This window comes from Anomaloglossus baeobatrachus, chromosome 9 (genome assembly GCF_048569485.1).
Source record: "Anomaloglossus baeobatrachus isolate aAnoBae1 chromosome 9, aAnoBae1.hap1, whole genome shotgun sequence".
NCBI lineage: Eukaryota > Metazoa > Chordata > Amphibia > Anura > Aromobatidae > Anomaloglossus > Anomaloglossus baeobatrachus.
This window is the reverse complement of record NC_134361.1, coordinates 124,932,521-124,942,935: the sequence shown is the minus strand read 5'-3', so window position 1 is coordinate 124,942,935 and position 10,415 is coordinate 124,932,521. Positions and strand designations below refer to the sequence as shown.

Genomic DNA, 10,415 nt, shown 5'->3' with positions numbered 1-10,415 from the left:
ATCATCGACCCTTTATGACATCATCGACCCTTTATGGCTTTTATCTAGGTCTATAGTGAGCATTCTTGAATCCACGAGTACTTCACAGAATTTGATAAGCTTAGGTCACCATATTTAAAATTTTAATTTTTTTCACAAATGTTATGTTGGAGGGCATAGCTTATTGAAAAAAAAAGTTCTTATAAAGAATAAATATTAAGGTATTTGTATTGAATATAGATAAATGCTGACATAGTATGGTATATATATCCATCTGGATCTTTACAGCAAAAGGATTACATCATGTGAAACTGCTTTCAGAGAATTTCCCTATATGGATTTGGACAGCTGTATAAATATGACACGGAGCGAGGGGGGCTCTCTCTTACACGTGTCGTCAGTCTGGGGAAGCAGCTACAACCCTCCACGAAGCAAGACATGGCTGTCAGGTCTCCAGTATGATTCTATTCAGAACTAAGGAAAGATGAATGAATATTTCTATTGATTAGTATGGACTAACTGAACTCTCTTACTTAAGCTAACAAGAATATTATTTTTCTTTTCTGTAACTGAATTGCAACTTTAGAATTTAGCAACCATTTTTATCAGATAGATTAGTATCACATTTTTGAAATGCGCATAGACAAATTGGAAAATCAAAAAGGGGATATGTGTTGTCAATGTTTATCTGTATGTGGATAGGTTTGTATATACAGTGAGGCAGTCTAATTGACTGAACAGCTGTTGACTGAAATTCTATCCAGAGGTCTTTGAAGCTTCCAAAGGAAAAAAAAAAGGAAACTTTTTTTTTTTTAACTTCAAAGTTAGGTATCTATATATGTATGTATATTATTAGGATAAATAAGTTATACATTAGTAGTAGTAGTACATAAGTATTAATAATGAAGGAATTTATACAGAATATATATATATTTTATTTTTTATTTTACTTTCCAATTTAAAGTTTTATTGAATTTTTGAAAAAAGAACACATTAAGAAAACAAAGATCCGTTATAACAAATGATGCGAATGAAAAGTCTATGCGATACAACATCCTCGCAGACTTCGTAGTAGTATGCAGATAGTTGATACATGGGCAGTCAATTTAAGCCACAAAAAATATACATATATATAAAAACAAAAAAGGAGAGGTTGAGGAGAGTGGCTGTCAAACTATGTAGAGAGGGGAGAAAAAGTCAGAGAGAAAGAGAAAAGGAAAAAGAGATAAAGAATAGGACGCGTCGGCCGGGTCTGATACAATGTCCGTTGGATCATGACGTATCGGGAAAGTGAAGTATGTTGTCTGAGGGGGATAGGGCCAAAGTACCTATTTCCGGAGATTAAATTAATTCAAGAAATTTCTTACCAGACAGGAATGATTCCCACTGAAACAATTTAGTGGCCGTCTCTACCGTCTGCCCACGCGACTTGGCCATCACCATTTCCATGCGGTGAATCACATTCACCTCCATTACCCACTCATCCAGTGTAGGGGGGACAGGGTCCTTCCAACGCCGTGGAATCACTGTCTTAGCCGCCTGAAGAAGGTGGCCTAAGAGGGATTTTTTGTAGGCCTTTTCCGATACGTTAAAGATGTACAATAAAACTGCCTCTGGGCGACTAGGGACTGTGATCCTGGTGACCTCTTTTATGGATCCTAGTACTTTGTTCCAAGAGACCACCAGGCTCGGGCAATGCCACCAGATGTGGGACATGGTGCCCCCCTGCGCTCCACAACGCCAACAGGTATTGGGTACTTCTGGGCACCACGCATGGAGGGATGCTGGGACCCTGTACCACCTAGAAAGTATTTTATAGCTGGTTTCTTGCATCCTGGTGGCAACCACGGACCTGTGGGTCAGGTGGAAACAACGCTCCCACTGATTCCCAAGGAATATCTGATTGAGCTCTGCCTCCCATGCTGCGCAGAAGCGAGGAAGAGACGACTCTGCCGCGCTTGTTGTGAGCTTGTACCCTTTTGATATCGCGTGACGTGTGTCGGAGGGCGCGGTACAGAGGTTTTCAAAGGGTGTTTGGGGTGAGGGATGGGCCAGGACATTATCTTGTGAGGTAATGAAGTGTTTGAGTTGGGCATATTCAAAGTGGAACCGCATTTTAAAATTACGATTTTCTACAATCTCTAAGAGCGTCAGGAGGGATCCCTCCAGGGCCACCTGGTTCAATCTCAAGGGGTTCTGTTTCATGCTACCCAAAAAATTGTTGGAGGATGCTCCCGGTAAAAAATTTGGATTGTCAGTTAGAGGCATAAGGGGACCCCCAGGCTGAAGCAAGCGATTGCGTGGTGGTGTAGAGTGTACAATTTTCAAGGTTTGTTTGCTGCTATATGACATCTCAACCTTATGTTTGGTGAGGAGTGGCCAGGTTCACGGCAGGGTCGGCACTGACAGAGGGCATAAATCCTGAGCCAGACAAACCCAAATTTGGATCCGGAGCTATGCAAAAGATCCAATACTCTGGCATGGGCAGCCGCCAGGTAATATCGCCTGCAATCGGGCAACCCCACTCCGCCTGCGTTCTTGGTCCTGGTTAAGACGCTGCTTCTGAGACGGGCGCGCTTCTTTGACCAGACAAATTGAGTGAATAAGTGCTGAATCCTGGCCCAATAGGTTGCCGGGACATAAACCGGGACCGTCTGTATCAAATACAACAGTCTTGGTAGAGCCGTCATCCGGAGAGCGCCAATCCTACCGAACCAAGAAAGAGTACCTCTTTGCCGTGAGGCTAAGTCTCCTTCAAGTTTTGACAGAAAACTTTGATAATTTAATGAAAAGAGTCTGGTCAGATCGGATGGGATATTAATGCCTAAGTAACCGATACTGCCGTGGGTGGCCATCTAAAAGGGAAGTTTGATTTTACAGCATTTACTGTTGTTTGGGGCAGAGAGATATTTAGGGCCTCTGATTTATCAAAATTAATTTTAAAGTTGGACTACCTGCTAAAGCGGTTCAGTTCCACCATTAGAGACGGGAGAGATGTAAGGGGGTTACATAGATACACAAGGAGATCGTCTGCAAAAGCGGCGCATTTATGCTCTCGGCTAGCGGTCCTGATTTCCTGAATATCTGGGTTGTTCCTAATGGCTGACAGCAAGTATTCCATGACTAAGATATATAATGAAGGTGACAGGGGAAACCCCTGTCGGGTCCCATTCTGGATGGAGAAGGGTTTCGACAGAGTACCATTAATCTTGAGATAAGCAGTCGGAGATTGGTATAAGGCCATGATCTTAGACGAAAAAACTGGTCCCAGGCCTATATGTTCCAGTGTCTGTGAAAGTGACTGCCAGGAGACTCTGTCGAAAGCCTTCTCGGCATCTAAAGATAGCAACATCAAGGAAAGTTTCTTAGTATGTGCGTGTTGAATTAGGTCCAGTGTCTTTATGGTATTGTCCCTCGCCTCCCTGCCCGGGACAAATCCGGCCTGGTCTAAATGAATCAGGTCTGGGAGCAGAGGGCCAAGTCTATTTGCCAGAAGCTTGGCATATATTTTTAAATCTACATTAAGGAGTGATATAGGTCTAAAACTACTACACGCCGTGGGGTCTTTTCCAGCCTTAAGGAGCAGAGAGATATGGGCCATGGTAGAGTGGGGAAGGAAAGGGACAGAGTCTGAAATTGAATTGAAGGAGAGAAGCATTAAGGGTGCTAACTGTTCTGAAAAGGATTTGTAAAACTTGGCGGGGAGCCCGTCGGGCCCAGGACTCTTATTACCCGGTGTGTCACGAATCACCGCCAATATATCCTCCAATGAGAATGGGCTTTCTAGGTCTTCAATTATAGAACTGTTGAGACGTTTAAAAGGTGAGGGCATTGAAGGACATCCATCGCTCGACCCAGGGGACTCGACAGGCAAATTGTACAGCTTGGAATAAAAGTCGTGAAAGGTATTTGAGATGTCCTGGGTGGCATAAAGCAGTTCGTCGCGTGAATTTTTGATGCAAGGAATGAGAGTATGGGCTCTCCTTTCTCTCAGTGCATTAGCCAGCAATCTACCTGGCTTGTCCCAAAACTCATAAAACCTCCCCTTCCCCAACTGTAGTAAGCGCTTATATGAAGAATCTAACAGTTTTTTAACCTCTATCCTAGCTTGTAGAAGAGCTTGTAAGTTTGCGGCCGATAAGGATCGCTTGTGGAGGAGCTCCAGTTCAGAGACCCTATGGAGAGCTTTTACTATGTCTTGGGCCCTTTCTTTTTTAATTCGGGACCCATGTTTAATAAAAATGCCTCGTAGGACGCACTTCAATGCTTCCCACTTATAAGTGGGGGCTGTGTCATCCAGTGAGTGGTCCTCTATGAACCTTGTGATAGAGGTCTGAACATCGGTAACACAGAGCTCATCCAGTAGCAACGATTCATTCAGCCGCCACGACCCTCTAGGGGCCGAGAGAGAAGGGATTTCAATTGTACAGTATACCGGCGCGTGGTCTGACCACAGTATGTTATCCATCCCAGTATTTTGAATCCAGGGAAGAGCATTGTGCTGTAGTAGTATGTAGTCTATACGACTATATGAGTCTTGTGTGTGGGAATAGAAACTATAGTCTCTGTCCGACGGGTGTTTTAGTCTCCAAGTGTCGAACAACTGGATGCGCAACAAAGCCTTTTTGATACGTTTAATGGTAGTGTATGCAATGCTAGATTTCCCCCTGGAATTATCCAACGTGGGGTCAAGAGTGACGTTGAGGTCGTCGCATAAAATAGCAGTACCTTGTATCAAGGGGATTGCGGAGTCGACCAAACGAACAACAAAGCTGTCCTGGTTTTGATTTGGGGCGTACGCATTGATTATTGTGAATGTCTGGTCCCCCACCTTCAGCGAGAGGATAGGTTCCCTGAAAAATGCCCACAGGAAAAATGCCCACAGGAAAATTGCCCACAGGAAAAATGTCCACAGGAAAAATGCCCACAGGAAAATTGCCCACATGGAAAATTGTCCACACTGAAAATTGCCCACATGGAAAATTGCCCACACTGAAAATTGCCCACACGGATAATTGCCCACACTGAAAATTGCCCACATGGAAAATTGCCCACATGGAAAATTGCCCAGATGGAAAATTGCCCACACAAAAAAAAAATCACAAATTGCAGCATCACAAAGTTTCAGATCTATGATATTTGAGGTGCAAGGTGAGGATGTTCACATGATAGGTGATCAACTTGTGATATACAGTTGACCTAGTGCAAAACTGCAAAAATGCTGAAGATCTGTGAATAGTAGCAGTCTGTCATTATCAGCAATAGATAGATACAGTCTGCTCTCATCTCTTACTGATCCTGCCTTACTCCTCCCACCAGCCCAAAACAGCAGCACATGCAGAACCAGCAGCAGTGTGATCCAGAGGAGCAATCACTACTATCTGTTCTCACAAAAGTATCACTGTATTATCTGTTGGGATACATGGGACTCATCATCTCAGTGAGAACCCACCAAAAGCAGGGTGCTGCTGGCAGAGATAGTTGCTTCTGAAAGCCCCAAAGGCATAGCAGAAAGGTGAGACTGTCGCTTGTACCACCTTGTGTTTGTGCTGGGAATGTATATGTTTTTGCAGTGGTGTAACTAGAGTCCAATGGCCCCCAGTGTGAAATTTTGACCTGTCCCCCCACTCACACGTTTTTCACATGTATGGGCCCTTGTAGCGTTCTAACTTTTATCAAGACTTATGAACTGCCTCCCCTCCCCCTTCATTATGTAGTAATGTCCCCCGTCCTGGTATATATGCCCATCATCCTGGGGAATATGTCCTCATCCTGGTGTATATGACCCAATGCTGGTACATAAGGTCCTCATCCTGGTATGTATAGTCCATGTTGTCTCCATCCTGGAATATATGCTCCCATCCTGGGTTACATGGTCCCAAATCCTAGTGTGTGTGTCCCTGTTCTGCCCCGATGCATAATTAAAAACTAAAACATTCTACTCACCTTTCCTCTGCTCCTACATTGCCTGGTGTCTGCTATAGCCACAGTCAGCAGCTGACATCGGAGTGTGCACCACTGTCATGTGCCACTCACTTCACTGTGGCTGCACCTCCTACGTCAGCTCACAGTCACGGTACCGGCAGCATGTTTCGCAGTGCAGGGACCCGACAGGTCTCTGCAACACGATGCATGTCATCTGGATCTGTGTCTTCAGTGAGGACGCAGATCCAGCAGAAACAGGCACCAGAGTTGGCGGGCCCCTGTACCCCATGCCTGGTCATGGCTTTGACCCCTGCAACCACAGTCATTACACCTCTGTGTTTTTTTCTGTTGGTAAATAGTCTTACCAATGTGGGTTTCCCTCACCCTGTGTTGTCTGAGTGGTGTTCTGCCCACGGGGATCGAGTGCGGGAATTCAGTGGAATGAGCTCTGGTTCTTGTGGGCTCTTGAAAGACAGCCAGGCCAACAGACAAGGGCACCCACTGACCCGTGTGTCTCCATAGGGATGTGACTGACCAACAGAGGAGCCAGAAATGCCATAGCAGCGCCACTCTCCCATTGATTTTAGTGGCAGTGAATCAGTGCCTGCACTTATTTCCCTGTCCACTTATGACTGCCAAGAGTAAAGGGTGCTTTACACGCTGCGACATCGCTAACGATATATCGTCGGGGGTCACGTCGTTAGTAATGCACATCCAACGCAGTTAGCGACATTGCAGCGTGTGACAGCTAGGAGCGACGATCAACGAGCACAAAAACGTGAAAAATCATTGCTCGTTGACACGTCGCTCCTTTTCATAATATCGTTGCTGCTGCAGGTACGATGTTGTTCGTCGTTCCTACGGCATCACACATCGCTATGTGTGACACCGCAGGAATGACGAACATCTCCTTACCTGCGTCCACCGGCAATGAGGAAGGAAAGAGGTGGGCGGCATGTTCCGGCGGCTCATCTTCGCCCCTGCTCTGCTATTGGACGGCTGCCGTGTGATGTCGCTGTGACGCCGCACAAACCGCCCCCTTAGAAAGGAGGCGGATCGCTGGCAACAGCGACGTCGCAGGGAAGGTAAGTCCGTGTGACGGGTGTAAGAGATGTTGTGCGCCACGGGCAGTGATTTGCCCGTGTCGCACAACCGACGGGGGCGGGTACGCTCGCTAGCGATATCGGTACCGATATCGCAGCGTGTAAAGTACCCTTAAGAGTGAATATATTCTACCTAGCTATGTATCATACACAAACTGCAGGTGTTGGCAGACATAGGATGAAATAAAATGCAGAATGGATTTGAATATGGGTCTCTCGGCCCATACACACCACACTGAGAGTGAAATTATATTTAGCACAGTGGAATGACAACTCATGAGAACAGAATCTGTATTCTGGGACTAGGTATGAATGACCTGAACCTGTAGAACCTGGAGAATTAACGTGGGCCTAGAGACCTTTGTTGAAATCCATTCTGCATTTTCTTTGCTGCCTGTGTTGTGCTGTATTGTATTTCAATGGAGTCCATGGAAGTCATTTTCTTTTCCTTGTTGACATTATTTCAAATGGGCAATCCAGCGCCCTCCCACCCCATTGTTTCTAAATAGCAATCATGTCATTCCTTTTGGTACAACCGCAGTGAACAATGACTTTCCTGCTGTGCCAGCCAATTGTGTTTTGGTTAAGGTACCGTCACACATAACGAGATCGCTAGCGAGATCGCAGCTGAGTCACTGTTTCCGTGACGCAGTAGCGATCCCGTTAGCGATCTTGTTATGTGTGACACCTACCAGCAATCAGGCCCCTGCTGTGAGATCGCTAGTCGTTGCAGAGTGGTCCAGGCCATTTTCTCCAAAGGTGATGACCTGCTGGGCAGGACACATCGCTGTGTTTGACACTGTGTGACAGGGTCACAGTGACTGCTGAGATCGTTATACAGGTCGCTACTGCGACCCGTATTGTTCCTGCATGGCTGGTAAGATCTGACTGTGTGACATCTCACCTGCGACCTCCCAGTGACTTACCTGCGATCCCTATCAGGTCGCATCGTTTTCGGGATCGCTGGTAAGTTGTTGTGTGTGACTGGGCCTTTAGTTAAAACATGTACTTTAATAGATCTATCCCCACATTGATTAATTTCTTTTCAAGAAAAATGTATTTTGAGTTTATCTAAAGTATTCTATTCCTTCTTGTAGTGCAAACAATGGAGTTTTCAAGAAGCCAGAAGAACAACAAAGTTATGATTTACTTGGGGTTTGAATATCTTGCATTTCGCACTATCAATGCAGTGGTGACTTGGAGATGCCGACTGCATCGCTCTTCAAAGTGCCATTCGATTCTCAAAACAAAAGATGACAACATAGTTCAAGAACCAACAGAACATTGTCATGACTCCTGCCCTCAAAAAGCAGAAGCAAACATTGCCAGAAGCAAAATGAGAGAAGACACGAGAGCAGTAAGTGCTACTCCTCGCAACGTGATGGGAAAGGTGTTGTCTGTGTTGAGTAATGATGTATTGGCCCATATGCCAAGACAATCATCTCTTGCAAGAAGCCTGGTATATCATAGAACAAATGGTAATTTGCCTAACCCGAAAACTATACATTTTTGCATTCCGGAAAAGTATAGTCAACTGATACTTCATGATTCAGGAAAGGATGATCGACACAGAATTCTGGTTTTAGGAGATAGAGATCTAATGCTTGAACTGAACAAAGATACAATCTATGGAGATGGCACCTTTGATAAAGTGCCCAATGTGTTTTACCAACTGTACACTTTGTAAAACTGATATGATTTCTTTTCCTGAGGAAGGAGACGGATGTCTCTGAAACGCGTAGGAACTATCCAATAAAAAGGAAATCTTTTAATTTACACGCATCAGTGGTTTTTAGCGCGGCATAAACCCGGTCTTTTCTTCTACCTGTGTGATACAACTATACACTTGGCATGCCAAGGTGGGTAACTCATATCCGCCATGTTTGTACATTTTACTACAAAGAAAGGATATGAACACGTATAAGAGAATGTTTGAAATAATGAAGCTATTGATTCCAAATCTGGCACCAAAAAAAGGTTTTAGTGGATTTTGAGAAGGCTTGTATGACTGCAGTAAGGGTTGCCTTTCCACATGCTGATGTTAAAGGGTGTTATTTTCATCTTTGTCAGAGTCTCATTAGAAAAATAAAAAATGTTGGTTTGAAAACAGAATATGAATCTAATATCAACATAAAAATTACACTGAAGTCTCTTGCTGCATTAGCCTTTGTGCCAATTGAAGATGTGAGATGTGTTTTTGACAAACTTGCTGCTACATTCCCAGATGAAGAATGCTATAATGAGGTGCTCACACACTTTTTTTCAACATATATTGAGGGTGCAGCTGGTAGAGATCCTCAATTTCCTATAAGAATATGGAATCATCATGATGCAGCCCTGGAGCAGTCACCAAAAACCACAAACTGTTGTGAGGGATTTCACAATGCCCTTAATTCCATGTTCCACTGCAGTCATCCCAGCTTGTGGTTTCTTTTTGATGGATTGCAGAAGGACCTGGCTTGCCACAAATTAACACTGGTTAATACACTGGTTAATGCACAGGCAGGTCGCCTTGAGATAAAAAAGAGGAAGTATGAGGTGCTGTATAACGTGGTTGCAACTTCTGAACTTCTGTACAGGACTATCACCAGGTGGAAGATAAACTAAAGTACTTAAGGAGAATATCTAATTTGCAGTAAAATGGCTAATTTGCAGATATGCAATGATTGTTTACTAAACTAGAGTTATTGTTATCAGACCTCTTTAATAAACTGTTCATAATAAACTTGTGGGCAATTTTCTGTGTGGGCAATTTTTGCGAACATCCCTCGGTGCTACAGAGCATCTCACCTATAACTCTATATTATTCTTCTGTCCTGCAGAGCATCTCACCTATAATTCTATATTGTCCTGCCCTGCAGAGCATCTCACATGTACCTGCATACTATCCCCCTGTCATGCAGCGCATTTAACCTATTTTTCTATACTATTCTCTGTTCTGCAGAGCATCTCAACTATTTACTCTATCTTGCTTTCCTGTGGGCATTTGTGTCTGTTAGCAATATTCGGTGGATATTTTTCACCTATCATGTGAACATCCTCACCTTGCTACTCAAATATCATAGATCTGAAACTTTGTGATGCTGCAATTGGCAATTTTCTGTGTGGGCAATTTTCCATATGGGCAATCTTCAGTGTGGGCAATTTTCCATGTGGGCAACTTTCCATGTGGGCAATTTTCAGTGTGGGCAATTTTCCATGTGGGCAATTTTCCGTTTGGGCAATTTTCCGTGTGGGCAATTTTCCATGTGGGCAATTTTCCATGTGGGCAATTTTCATGTGGGCATTTTTCCTGTGGGCAATTTTCCTGTGTGCATTTTTCTGGTCACCGAGAGGATAATATATCGTCCAAGACTATCTGACGTGTACTTTAAGATTTGGTGTGGGAGGGATTTATGAATGGCTAGC

The 10,415-nt window shown here is 44.2% G+C and overlaps 1 long non-coding RNA gene across 1 annotated transcript in view; it reads left to right on the top strand.

The window, feature by feature from the left end:
• The first annotated feature begins 373 nt into the window (after nucleotides 1-373).
• Nucleotides 374-10,415, top strand: part of LOC142250569 (uncharacterized) — a 33,368-nt gene continuing 23,326 nt past the window's right edge. The window contains exon 1 of the long non-coding RNA XR_012725213.1: nucleotides 374-428. This is a non-coding gene — a long non-coding RNA (uncharacterized LOC142250569). The remainder of the gene's footprint in view (nucleotides 429-10,415) is intronic.